This window comes from Pinus tabuliformis, chromosome X (assembly GCF_031772625.1).
Source record: "Pinus tabuliformis cultivar Carrire ecotype Pingquan chromosome X, CPIR1, whole genome shotgun sequence".
NCBI lineage: Eukaryota > Viridiplantae > Streptophyta > Pinopsida > Pinales > Pinaceae > Pinus > Pinus tabuliformis.
In genome coordinates, this window is record NC_142308.1 from 299,914,089 (window position 1) to 299,926,169 (window position 12,081).

Consider the following 12,081-nt stretch of genomic DNA (forward strand, 5'->3'; position numbering starts at 1 on the left):
CCTCCTGGATAATCCCATCCATCTCTTGCTTATTAGAGAAAAAGTGACCAGGAGCATCCAAAGTGTGTTTGAATGGGGGAAGATGATCTATCAATACAATGATGGATCAAAAGAAATAAGAAACTTCTAAATACTAGCACTATGCTCTCCCAAAAGGGGGCCAATTGCGCAATGGCCTCCAAAGATAAATAAGAAATATATGGGTACTAGTCTCTACCTACTATTGACTAAATATCTAAAGTGGATAAAACAACTCTACCAATCTAAACATAGTCTAGATCTAGAAAGGGTTTATTGCAAACTATGTATGGATGATGGACTAGGGGATCATCCTCTTGCATTTGATGATGCAACACAATAAGTGGGCATGTACTCAAGGTCACTATAACCTAACCAAAGGCCCAATCTAACCTGAGTAAGCTTGACCTCCATACCTCTGAACCATATAAAACTATAAGTGTCAAATTGGAATCCATGAGGTCTTGTCTGGGTGATATGCCCTAAAAATGGTGTTGGAAACATTTTCTTGTTTATAAGAGAAAGGCATCCATACCCCTTATTCACTCAAGGTTGGAGATCCTCCCTCAAACCAAACTTAAAACCTAAAAAATAAGCCCCTATATATGTGTATGTGTTAGTAATCTCAACCTCCACCCCTCTAAAGTAAGAATGGAATCTAGAGCCCGAAAGGGTTTATTGAAAACTATGTATGGATGATGAACTAGGGGATCATCCTCTTGAATTTGATGTTTCAACATACTAGGTGGTTTTTACATTTTTCCTGATGTTTCCATTTTTGGGTTCATGTTTCCAGTAGTACCTATTTCAGAAACTTCAAGACGCTTCGGCGTTTTGTGCAACATAGTAGTACCTATTTCTCCCCAGCGGAGTCGCCAATTTGTCACACGGAATCTGTCAAGGGTGCGGACACGACTGACCTTCCTAGAAGTCTAAGACATTCTAATGACAAACAAGACAAAATGGAGTGATCTTTCTCTAAATACACCTTTTACAACATGAAAACTACAAGTGTTTAGGCTTACCTTATTCCAAAACGCTGTTGTTGAAGTCCGTTCTTGACGATCCGGATGAGCTCCTCCTTCAAGTCAATTCCTGCAACCACAAACAATCAAACAATTACCAAGCACTTGCATTTCATATAATAAAACATATATTCAACATGCAGACCAAGGAACACATGAAATAACTCATTAACACAAGCTATTGAGAAAAATAAACCAGTTTGTATTAATAACGAAACAAAGAAACTCTTACAACCTGGCCTTGGTGTTGTGCAAGTTCCTCCCAGGGTCCATCAAGGGTTTTCCTCTACTTTGACAAAGCTCACCCTCTCCCAAGTAGAATCAAGTGAAGACAATCTCTCCTCACAAAGGCTCTAATGGAAGACCTAAATCCTGCAGCATTTACCCAAAGAAAATGTATAGCTCCAACCTCTCCTCCTTCTGGCTCAATGCCTTTATTTATAGTGCTGTAAAGAGGTTATTCAGGTCCACTATCAATGGGATCATCCCCCTCTATGGGTGGGATAGCTCCCTTATTGATGGGATAAGCTCCCCCTTAATAGAGATACATGAACCAACTGGAGGCGCATCCATTTCATCAAACCGACCTCTAGAATGTTCTAGAAGTAACCACAAGTAACTTTTTCAAGATAAAACTCGCGCATTTTGCCTTTTACAGAGGGACGCACCTGCCCCTTAACATACAGAGCGTCCATGGACGCAGATTTTGTGAACATGGTCCGCGTCCCCGCAGGTAAGGCTAGAGAGAACCTGCGACCCCAGAGATAAACATAGTTTTTACAAGACTTTCTCTCTTCTTTTAGTTTGAGATGGATAACAGAGGCATGAGACTTGCCTAAGAGGGTAGCATGACTGTTGATTTGAGCCATACTAACTGTAAGTAGTCAAGGTGACATTTTTTAGTGTAACAACCCCTCTAAAGTAAGAATGGAATCTAGAGCCCGAAAGGGTTTATTGAAAACTATGTATGGATGATGAACTAGGGGATCATCCTCTTGAATTTGATGTTTCAACATACTAGGTGGTTTTTACATTTTTCCTGATGTTTCCATTTTTGGGTTCATGTTTCCAGTAGTACCTATTTCAGAAACTTCAAGACGCTTCGGCGTTTTGTGCAACTTAGATTTAACGGAAATAGATGATTTTTCTCTAAGGGTGTTGCATGCATATGTTGATTCCTTTAATTTTGAAGGGATGGAATTCAATGAGGCAATAAGTTCCTTCTTACAAGGCTTTAGATTACCTGGAGAAGCACAGAAAGTTGATTGCATCACAAAAAAATTTGTAGAGCGCTATTGTAAGTGCAACCCAAAGGTTTTCACTAGCGTAGACATAGTTTATGTGCTTGCATACTCTGTGATCATGTTCAACATTGATGCACATAATCCAATGGTGAAGAATAAGGTATGCCTTTTTCATCTGTGTAATTAGTTGGCAGTTCTCATGGATCATCATATTTCAAATTATTTTGGGATCATCCTTTGTCCAACTGCCTCTTTCCTAACTGGCAGTGTTATTGCAAATGTCAAAGGAAGATTTCATAGGGAATAACTGAGGTATATATGATGGAAAATATTTACCAGATGACCATATGGGATCCTTGTATGATCATATTGTGAAAAATGAAATCAAGATGAAGATGATAATTTGATGCCACAAAATAAACTTCCCATAAATGCAAACAGAATCTTAGATCTAGATAGTATACTAAATATTGTAATTTGTAATAGGGGGAAGAAAAAGGTCTGGAAACAAGTGGTGTGCTTCTCATCTTTCATACTGGTGGTGTGCTTCTCATCTGCTTCTACGTCATCTCCTTTGCCTAGTCATGGGGCACTCTCGGATGGTTGGTCCCCAGCAAGATCTTCCCTCTAGAGGTCCGCTTAGGTGGGTAGAGTATCAGACCCACATTTGTGAGTGTTGGGTTGTGTTATATCTTTCCACATAGTTAATAGGGGGTTTGAGGGGCACCCGAAAATTTTTGGCTTTGGACCCTATGTTAGGTTGGGTGGACCCACCTATAGTTTTGTGCATGATTTTCGCACATGTTTTTTGGACGTGATGGTTTTCGGTCCATGGTATTCGACGCGATGGTTTTCAGTCCATGGTATTGGATGCTTCAGCGTGTATAAATATGTACTATAACATTGAAAGGAACATAATGAAAAATCAAGCTGGTAGTCCCGGTTTTGAGATCCAGGGGAAAATCTCTGTGTATATGTGTTTTATGTGTTCTGCTCTCGTATTTTTTATTTTCTATGTTTTAGAATTCGTATGCAAGTAATTTCTGTACGGGGTTAAAACCTACATTTGGTATAAGAGAAGATTTGGCTTCAAGGGGACGCCTTTTTTGCTGAGGGGTTTCGCTCGGGCCTGTGGTAGACCCTGTTTAGTGGGAGATCTGTGAGATCGATTCTAGTGGTGAAAGAAGATGGCAAGCAGTGGAAGGATAGAGATTGAGAAATTTAATGGTCGGAGTTTTGAGTTGTAGAAACTCAAGACGGAGGATCTGTTAGTGGATAAAGATCAGTGGATCGTGGTAGATCCATGTACTAAACAAACAGGAGTGTCCGATGAAGAATGGAAGAATTTGGATCGAAAGGCAAAGAGCACAATACGATTATGTGTCTCAAATTCAGTATTGCTGATTGTATTAGGGGAAGCTACAACAAAGGCTTTGTGGGACAAGTTAGGGACTTTGTACCAATCTAAGTCTCTGGTGAATAAACTGTTCCTGTGGAAAAATTTGTGTAACCTGAGGATGAAAGATGGAGACTCGGTGATAGAGCATCTGAATGCATTTAATACTATGGTAAGTCAGTTAGCATCTATTGATATTAAAATTATAGATCAATATAAGTGCATCAGTTTGTTGTGTTCTCTACTAGATTTGTGGGATAGTCTGGTCTATTGCAATAGGTAGCAATGCAACTATCATACAATTTGATGAAATAGTCTCAGCCTTGCTGATGGAGGAGATGAGACGGAAAAATATGGAGAGCCAAAATGGTGATGCCTTGTCTATACGAGGACGGTCCCAGAACAGAAACAAAAATAAGTCATCGAGTGGGAGATCTAAATCTAGAGGGAGATCTAAATCTCTAGGAAAACTTGTAAAGGTGGTGTGCTGGAAATGTGGAAAGGAAGGCCAGTTCAAAAGGGATTGTAAATCTAAAGCTCCTGACAAAGGAAAGGGATCTGATGAGGCTCCTTCTGCAGAGGCGAAAACCACCTCAGATGAAAGTGGGGATGTGTACTTGGCTTCTTCAAGTACACATGTAGATCATGAGGCATGGTTAATTTACTCAGGTGCATATTTTCACTTCACTCCCCATAAAGATTGGTTCTGTGAGTATGAGAAATATGATGGTGGTGATGTCTTCTTGGGGGATGACAGGAAGGCTAGAATCATTGGTCGTGGAAAAGTAAAGTTGAAGCTGCAAGGTGGAATGGTTAGAACACTTCCAGGTGTTTTTCATATTCCTGCATTAGCCAGAAATCTGTTTTCTGTTAGTAAGCTGGATGATGTAGGTGTAAAAATAGTGTTCGAGAAGGATACCTACAAGATGGTTCGAGGAGCACTGGTATTGATGCAAGGGAGTTTGGATTGGAACTTTGTACAAGCTGCAAGGTAGCACTGTTGTTGATGGGTGCAACAATTCCGTGGTTCCTGAAAGTGGAGCAAAAAATCTAGTGGTCTCTGGAGAAAAGACCATGCTATAGCATCAAAGGCTTGGACATATTGGAGAAAAGGGCCTTTGAATACTTCATGGTAAAGGTATGGTAGAAGGTATGAGCAATAGCTCTCTGGATTTTGATTTCTATGAAAATTGTGTATATGGGAAGCAGAATTGGGTGAGTTTCCCCTCTGGTGGTAAAAGGGTGAAACATATATTAGAGCTTGTGCAAAGTGATATGTTTGGACCTGTGAAGGTTCCATCACTGGGTAAGTCCATGTACTATGTATCATTTATAGATGACTTCTCAAGGAATACATGGATATATTTCCTTAAGAAGAAATCTGAAGTCTTTGATAAGTTTAAAGAATTTAAGGCTCTAGTGGAAAACCAGATAGAGAAGAAGATAAAGGTGTTGAGGACAGATAATGGTGGAGAGTTTTGCAGTAAGGAATTTGAAGAATTCTTCAAGAAGTGTGGTATAGCATGGCAAAAGACTACTCCATATACACCTCAGCAAAATGGAGTTGCAGAAAGAATGAATAAGACGTTGATGGAAAGGGCAAGAAGCATGCTAAGTGGTGCCGAGATAGAACAGGAATTCTGGGCAGAGGCAGTGGATACTACATGTTACCTGATCAATAGGTCACCTTGGTCAGTGTTGGAGGATAAGACTCCATAAGAGGTATGGACTGGTAAGAAACCCTCTCTTTCACATCTGAGGGTATTTGGATGTGATGCATATGTACATGTTCCAAAGGAGAAAAGAACAAAGTTGGATAGTAAATTTGAAAAGTGAATCTTTATTGGGTATAAGGATGGTTTAAAGGGTTATAAGATTTGGAACCCAGTAACAAGGAAGGTTATGTACAACTGAGATGTTGTGTTCAGAGAGGTGAAATATGTTATTAAACATGAATTCCAACCAAAGGAACCTAAGAATATAGAGTTTGAGCTAAAGGAGGAAGAATTAAACTTTACAGCAGAGGAGGAATCAGAAGATGAAGAGCCACAAACTCCAGTTGTGAGAAGATCAGTTTGAGAAAGAATGCAGCCAGAAAGGTATAGTCCATTTGCTTTTTGTTCAAATTTTTCTTTGTCTGTTACTGATGATGATCCCAGAACTGTGAAGGAAGCAATGGATTCAGAGGATGGAAAACTCTGGAAAGAGACCATGGTTGATGAAATGACATCCTTGTACAAAAATGAGGCTTGGGATCTAGTGGAGTTTCTGGCTAGAAGGAAACCCATTGGTAGAAAATGGGTATTCAAAAAGAAGACAAATGCAGAAGGAAAAGTGGAGAAATATAAAGCTTGTTTGGTACCAAAAGGTTATTCCTAGGTGCCGAGAATTGATTTTGGTGATATTTTTTCTCCTGTTGCCAAGGTAACTTCTATTAGATTAATTTTATCTGTTGCTATCGCTTTTCATTTTGAGGTAGAAAAGATGGATGTGAAGACAACATTTCTTCATGGGGATCTGGAAGAGGAGATCTATATGAAGCAACTTGAAGGCTTTGTGGTGAAGGGTAAGAAAGAACTGGTATGTAAGTTAAAGAAGTCTCTATATGGGTTAAAACAGTCACCAAGGATGTGGTATCAGAAATTTGATACATTTATACGGGGACTTGGCTTCACCAGAAGCAAAGAAGATCACTGTGTGTATTTTAAATTAATTGGTGACCGTGTTATTTATCTGGTCTTGTACGTGGATGATATGTTGTTGGTTGGGAATGACAAAGAAGTTATCCAGGATTTGAAGACCCAATTGTCCTCCAAATTCGACATGAAAGATCTTGGTGCTGCAAACTATATTTTGTGCATGGAAATTAAAAAGAGATTGGGTAAAGAGGAAGGTCTGGTTAAGCTAGAGGAAGTATGTCGAGACAATATTGCAGATTTTTAATATGCAGGATAGTAAACCGGTGAAGGTTCCTATTCCTGCAAGTGTGAGGTTATCTGTTGAACAGTGTCCCAAGACACAAGAAGAGGAAGAGGACATGTCCCATGTTCCATATGCAAGTGCAATAAGTAGCCTAATGTATGCAATGGTTTATACTAGACCAGACATTGCACATGCAGTGGGAGTATTGAGCAGGTTTATGTCAAAAGGAGGGAAGGAGCACTAGACAGCAGTGAAGCGTGTTCTCAGGTATTTGCGTGGCACTAGTGATTATGGTTTGTGCTACCAAGAAAGACCAGTATTGGACAGAGTGTTGGATATTCATGGGTTTGTTAATGTAGACTAGGTTGGAGATCTGGATCAGAGAAGATCTACAAGTGGGTATGTGTTTAACCTATTTGGAGGTGCAGTCAGTTGGATGAGTAAGAAACAATCTTTAGTGGCACTGTCAACTACAGAGGCAGAATACATGGTAGCCACTCATGCAAGTAAGGAAGCAGTTTGGTTGCAGAAGTATGGGGTTAGTATAGGAAGCTATAAGGATAGACTGTGATAGCCAAAGTGTAATTTTCTTGGCAAAGAACCCTGCATATCATTCAAAGACAAAGCATATTGATGTTCAGTATCACTTTGTGAGGGATATGATAGAAGACAAAAAGGTGTTGCTGGTAAAGGTGGACAATTTGAAGAATAATGCAGATGCATTGACAAAATCTGTGACCTCTAAGAAGTTCTCTTGGTGTAGAGAGACAATGGGCATTTCAGGGCTGGAAAAATGACTAAGCTCTCTTGTGGCCCCTTGTGGAAAGAAAACAACAAGTAGGAGAATTTTGGGTTGTCTTATATTCTTTCCACATAGTTAACAAGGGGTTTGAGGGGCACCTGTAACCCCATTTTATAGGCGCTGCCCCGGAAAATTTTGGTTTTGGACCCTATGTTAGGTTGGGCAGACCCACCTATGGTTTTGTGCATGATTTTCACACATGTTTTTTGGACGCGATGGTTTTTGGTCCATGGTATTGGATGCTTCAGAATGTATAAATATGTATTATAACATTGAAAGGAACATAATAAAAAATCAAACTAGTAGTCCCGGTTTTGGGATCTAGGGGAAAATCTCTGTGTATATGTGTTTTATGTGTTCTGCTCTCGCATTGTTTATTTTCTATGTTTTAGAATTTGTATGCAAGTAATTTCTGTACGGGGTTAAAACCTACAGTGAGCACTTATGTAATTCATGGGCTCTCTTTTATGCATATTAGTGGTGATAGTCACCTAATCTTTCACTGATATAGGGGTAGGGGGCATAATTTGAATGATCCGTCTCTAGAACATAGTCAAAAGATATTATTTTCAAGAAAAATCTTGAAATGAACAGTTGTTGGTAAAACATTGATTTTTCAAAAATGGGAATGAATTTCTCATGCCAGTGAGCATTCTTAATTTATCTTATCTCTCAGTCCATGTTGGCCCTTCTTTTCTAGGTAGTTCCACAACATTATTAGGCTTAGTGAAAGTCAATAGGATCTTGATTAGTGAATCCTGACTTAAATTGCCTTGAATAGTTTCATGAATCCTGACAAAAAGTATACAACATATATTTTGATTGCTATAAGACATAAATTAACAAAGTAATAAAAAAAACATAAAAGCCTATGTTTTCAATCGAATATAACCCCAAGATTTAGCTGCATATGATCAATTTTTTTCTCATTGTTTGTTTTGATTCCAAAATCAACAACTTGAACACCTTTACGTGACTCATAATTTATTTCCTACCAATGGAAATTGTGATCGTGAGCAATGACAAAAGACAATTGGTACAATTGTCATGTCATAAGTAGGAAATCAACTGTGAAACTTCTTAGAATATTATAGTCTATAGAGACAGTTTTTGTCCCCTACTAATTGCAAAATGTTATAGCACGAGAAACAAGAATGATCTCTTGGAAATTCAACATGGAAACAAAATTTAGAGAAAATTGATATTGTTCACACCACCATAAATGGTAAACCCAATCCAATTGTGGTTCCCAGTTCTGGCATGCTTGTCTATCAAATACTATGTGCTCTTAATGGTTAAAGGTGAAATACTGGCTCGATGCAACATGTGTTAGAATGAAGCTCTATTATTTATCAAATTCATGCTCAAGTCTCATCATATTTGAAACCAAACATTGCAGACGCATGATGAACATTAGACGCAAAAGGTCAAAGCTCCACAAATTAGAATACAATTTATAGAAATGGAAATATGATACTAAATATTCCCTTTATCCTAGTCACGAAACATTATTCTTCATATTCATAAATATATGATTATTATTGATCTGAAAAATAAGAGGGATGTTGTGATTGAGCACACGCATTATTTTATGAGGAGGTGATTGATATGCACTAATCAACAAATTTGGAGAAGAGAAATCTCAGAGCTAGAGGGTAGGCTTTAGAAAGGGCCACCAAGCCATTTACCACATTTTCACTTTACAAGCTATCATTGAAGAAGCTAGAAAAAAAATGCCAAGCCTTTTCCTTTGTTGTTATTGTTTTCTTTTCTGCTCTTGGTTTTAATGGATGGTCAAGACTGCTTCGAAAAATGGAAGAAAAGAAAAGGAGATAGATACTGGAATTTAGTATTGTGCTGCTTAGGAAACCCATTCTATTTGAAAGAAATCTCCCTTGACAAAACAGTAGTCATATTTAGCTTAGAGAAATTCCTTTTTGTGGCCACACCTCATCACTTGTTCTCTCCAAAAATTTCAAGTTGATTAATTTTCTCAACAAAAAGAACCATGAAATTCTAAACTTCTTATCTCTTTGGATGAAATTTCCTACTTTGGTTATTGGGTGTTTTGAAGAAATTGTAAAACCATGGTTATGTGTATATAGATCTGGTTCTCTAATGCATACATTTTATGATGCAGAAAACTTGTGAAATATGTCTTAATGCAATGAAACCAGGCCATGGCCATGCCTTATTTACTGCAAAGTGTTCCCACACTTTCCACTTTACTTGCATCGCTTCCAATGTGAAGCATGGAAATAGGTTGTGTCCAGTTTGTCGAGCCAAGTGGGAAGAAGTTCCCTTACAAGGAATTCATTCAAAATGAGTGCGTTGCAGAGCATGTATAAGTCCTTTGAATTGGCCACAAAAACAAGATGGTAGGACTACAATTTTACCCTGTTTCTCACCTTCTTGTCCCCCACATCCTGAAGTTGTAAGACATGTTACAGACCCTGCTATTTTTGCTAATGATGAGCCATTGGAGCATTGGTCAAGTGGAGAAAATGGGCCAGGTGGGGAAAATGGGAATGAACCTACTTTGGTTGAAATTGAGATAGCAACATGAAATTCATAGGCTATGGATTCAAGAGGAAAATTGGCACAAGGAAGTGAAGGGATTCAAGGCATAGAAGTTGATAGTACATCTATATAGTTACAAATGTTTCTTGCGTTCTTCGGAATTCCATGCTTAAATTTTATTGGGAATTTCAGTTTCCTGGTACATCTGAAAGATCCATGCTCTAGTGCAAAACAACAACAAAGCCAAAGAACTTGGAATACTGGAAATCCATCCCAAACCCCTGATATGCCCAAAGATCGAGCCCCCATTGATCTTGTAATTTTTGTTGATGTTAGTGGAAGCATGGCAGGCACAAAACTGGCACTATTGAAGTGTGTTGTGGGCTTCGTGATTCATAATTTTGGCCCCATGGACTGCCTTTCAGTCATTGTCTTCTCATCAACTGCTAGGCATTTGTTTCCTCTACGATGTATGTCTGAGGGGGGTCAGCAGTTTTATTTGCAAGCAGTGAATGGCCTAGTGTCCACTGGTGGAACCAACATTGCTGAAGGATTGAAAAAGGGTGCCAAAGTGCTGGAAGACTGGCATGAGAAGAACCTTGTTTGTAGTATCATTTTACTCTCAGATGGGAAGGACACCTACAATGTGGGAAACCACATGCAGGTTTCCATTTTTTCAAATTCCAGGAGGGTTTTGGATTATCAATCCTTGTTGCCAGGATCAATAAGGCAAACCTACAGAGAAAAATAACATATAGATCCCTGTACACACTTTTGGATTTGTGACGGATCATGATTCAACATCCATGCACTCCATATCAGAGACTTTTGGTGCCACCTTTTCCTTCATTGAGACAGAAAGTATTATTCAAGATGATTTTGCACAGTGCATTGGTGGTTTGCTAAGTGTGGTGATTCAGGATATGCAGGTTATTGTCACATATGCAAGTTCAGGAGTGCAATTGAGTGCCATACAAGCAGGCAGTTATGTAGGAAATATTCTAGATGATGGGCAGAAGGTATTGGTAAAGATTGGAGACTTGTATGAAGAGGAGGAGAGGGAATTCTTGGTACATGTTAAGCTTCCTCCATTTAGAAAACCTGAAGAGAGCACCACTGTTAATGAAATGAAAATGTTAAACCCGCTGGCTGTCTGTAGTATCATTTTACTCATGGATGGGAAGGATACCTATAATGTGAGAAACCACATGTAGGTTTCCATTTTGTCAAATTCTAGGAGTGTTTTGGATTATCAGTCCTTGTTGCTAGGATCAATAAGGCAAAACTACAGAGCATCGTAACATATAGATCATTGTACGCACTTTTGGATTTGTGACAGATCAAGATTCAACATCCATGCACTCCATATCAAAGAATTATAGTGCCACATTTTCCTTCATTGAGACAAAAAGTATTATTCAAGATGCTTTTGCACAGTGCATTGGTGGTTTGCTAAGTGTGGTGATTTAGTATATGCAGGTTACTGTCACATATGAAATTTCAGGAGTGCAATTCAGTGCCATGCAAGCAAGCAGTTATGTAGGCACTATTCTAGATGATGGGCAGAGTGTATTGGTAAATATTGGAGACTTGTATGAAGAGGAGGAGAGGGAGTTCTTGGTACATGTTAATCTTCCTCCATTTAGAAAACCTGAAGAGAGCACCACTGTTAATGAAATGAAAATGTTAAAAGTTATTTGTTCTTACAGGGATCTTGTTTCACAAGAAATTATTCAGACATGAGTGACATAACTATCTATTCAACATCTTGAATATGTTAGCAGTGATGAATAGGCTATCTGTCTTAAGGTTGACAGGAAAAGAAACAAATTTTGCACTGCAAAATCCATAGCAGAAGCTAGAGCACTGGAAGATGGGTGATTTGACAAGTGCCCAACTTGTATTGGGGATCTGGAGAAGGGCTTTGTAGGCATCCCAAGGCTTTATGGATCAGTTATCAGTTGGTTTTGAAAACTCGGTGGCTTCTCTGACCTTATTCTAAGCGTTGAGGGGCTTAAACAGGGTTGCACTCTTTTCCCCATCTTAATCAAGATTTACATTGAATCATGAGCTTGACTAGTTTCTAAGGGAGATGACACATGCCAATGAAGGGTGCATTTTACACCATGGTCTAAGTACTTATTGTCGTTGACT

General features: G+C 38.8%; 1 pseudogene; it reads left to right on the forward strand.

Moving 5' to 3' along the window:
• The first annotated feature begins 10,213 nt into the window (after positions 1–10,213).
• Positions 10,214–11,670, forward strand: LOC149139592 (E3 ubiquitin-protein ligase WAV3-like; annotated as a pseudogene).
• Positions 11,671–12,081: the final 411 nt, after the last annotated feature.